The sequence below is a fragment of the Nomia melanderi genome, unplaced genomic scaffold, assembly GCF_051020985.1.
Source record: "Nomia melanderi isolate GNS246 unplaced genomic scaffold, iyNomMela1 scaffold0134, whole genome shotgun sequence".
Classification (NCBI taxonomy): Eukaryota; Metazoa; Arthropoda; class Insecta; order Hymenoptera; family Halictidae; genus Nomia; species Nomia melanderi.
The window spans coordinates 118,228-121,169 of record NW_027475249.1 but is presented as its reverse complement, the minus strand read 5'-3'; positions in this window follow the sequence as shown (position 1 = coordinate 121,169).

Genomic DNA, 2,942 nt, shown 5'->3' with positions numbered 1-2,942 from the left:
TTATACAGTTTATATAGTTTTATACAGTTTCAGACAGTTTTATATAGTTTTATATAGTTTTATATTGTTTCATATCGTTTCATGTAGTTTTATATAGTTTCATATACTTTTAAATAGTTTTATGTAGTTTTATATAGTTTTATATAGTTTTATATAGTTTTATATAGTTTTATATAGTTTTATATAGTTTTATATAGTTTTATATAGTTTTATATAGTTTTATATTGTTATATAGTTTTATATAGTTTTACATAGTTTTATATAGTTTTGTTAGTTTTATATAGTTATATATAGTTTTATATAGTTTTATATAGTTATATAGAGTTTTATATAGTTTTATATAGTTTTGTTAGTTATATATAGTTTTATATAGTTTTGTTAGTTATATATAGTTTTATATAGTTTTATATAGTTTTGTATGGTTCTATAGGAGTTTTATATAGGTTTATATAGTTTTATATAGTTTTATATAGTTTTATATAGTTCTAAAGAGTTTTATATAGTTTTGTTAGTTTTATATAGTTTTATATAGTTTTATATAGTGTTATTTAGTTTTATATAGATTTATTAGTTTTATATAGTTTTATAGAGTTTTATATAGTTTTATATAGTTATATAGTTTTTATATAGTTTTATATAGTTTTATATAGTTTTACATAGTTTTACATAGTTTTATATAGTTTGTTAGTTTTATATAGTTTTATATAGTTTTATAGAATTTCATATAGTTTTATATAGTTCTATTGAGTTTTATATAGGTTTATATAGTTTTGTTAGTTTTATATAGTTTTATATAGTTCTGTAGAGTTTTATATAGCTTTATATAGTTTTGTTAGTTTTATATAGTTTTATATAGTTTTATAGAGTTTTATACAGTTTTATATAGTTTCATATAGTCTTGTTAGTTTTGTATACTTTTTATATAGTTTTATATAGTTTTATTAGTTTTGTATAGTTTTATATAGTTTTATTAGTTTCATATACTTTTATAGAGTTTTATATAGTTTTATATAGGTTTATTAGTTTTATATAGTTTTGTTAGTTTTATATAGTTTTATATAGTTTTATATAGTTTTATATAGTGTTATTTAGTTTTATATAGTTTTATTAGTTTTATATAGTTTTATATAGTTTTATATAGTTTTATATAGTTTTATATAGTTTTATTTAGTTTTATACAGTTTTATATAGTTTTGTTAGTTTTATATAGTTTTATATAGTTCATATAGAGTTATATAGTTTTATATAGTTTTATTAGTTTTATATAGTTTTATTAGATTTATTTAGTTTTATATGATTTTATATAGTTTTATAGAGTATTATATAGGTTTATATAGTTGTATTAGTGTTATATAGTTTTATATAGTTTTATATAGTTTTGTTAGTTTTATATAGTTTATATAGTTTTATATAGTTCTATATAGTTTTGTTAGTTTTATATAGTGTTATATAGTTTTATATAGTTTTATTAGTTTTTATATAGTTTTATTAGTTTTATATAGTTTTATACAGTTTTGTCAGTTTTATATAGTTTTATATAGTTTTATATAGTTTTTATATAGTTTTATATAGTTTTATATAGTTTTATATAGTTTTGTATGGTTCTATAGAGTTTTATATAGGTTTATATAGTTTTATATAGTTCTATAGAGTTTTATATAGTTTTATATAGTTTTATAGAGTTTCATATAGTTTTATATAGTTTTATATAGTTTTGTTAGTTTTATATAGTTTTATATAGTTTTACATACCTTTATATAGTTTTGTTAGTTTTATATAGTTATATATAGTTTTATATAGTTTTATATAGTTATATAGAGTTTTATATAGTTTTATATAGTTATATAGAGTTTTATATAGTTTTATATAGTTTTGTTAGTTATATATAGTTTTATATAGTTTTATATAGTTTTGTATGGTTCTATAGTGTTTTATATAGGTTTATATAGTGTTATTTAGTTTTATATAGTTTTATTAGTTTTATATAGTTTTATATAGTTTTATATAGTTTTATAGAGGTTTATATAGTTCTATAGAGTTTTCTATAGTTTTATATAGTTTTATACAGTTTATATAGTTTTATCCAGTTTCAGACAGTTTTATATAGTTTTATATAGTTTTATATTGTTTCATATCGTTTCATGTAGTTTTATATAGTTTCATATACTTTTAAATAGTTTTATGTAGTTTTATATAGTTTTATATAGTTTTATATAGTTTTATATAGTTTTATATAGTTTTATATAGTTTTATATAGTTTTATATAGTTTTATATTGTTATATAGTTTTATATAGTTTTACATAGTTTTATATAGTTTTGTTAGTTTTATATAGCTTTATATAGTTTTTATGGAGTTTTATATAGTTTTATATAGTTTTATAGAGTTTCATATAGTTTTATATAGTTTTAAATAGTATTGTTAGTTTTATATAGTTTTATATAGTTTTACATACTTTTATATAGTTTTGTTAGTTTTATATAGTTATATATAGTTTTATATAGTTTTATATAGTTATATAGAGTTTTATATAGTTTTATATAGTTTTGTTAGTTATATATAGTTTTATATAGTTTTGTTAGTTATATATAGTTTTATATAGTTTTATATAGTTTTGTATGGTTCTATAGAGTTTTATATAGGTTTATATAGTTTTATATAGTTTTATATAGTTTTATATAGTTCTAAAAGAGTTTTATATAGTTTTGTTAGTTTTATATAGTTTTATATAGTTTTATATAGTGTTATTTAGTTTTATATAGATTTATTAGTTTTATATAGTTTTATAGAGTTTTATATAGTTTTATATAGTTATATAGTTTTATATAGTTTTATATAGTTTTATATAGTTTTACATAGTTTACATAGTTTTATATAGTTTTGTTAGTTTTATATAGTTTTATATAGTTTTATAGAATTTCATATAGTTTTATATAGTTCTAT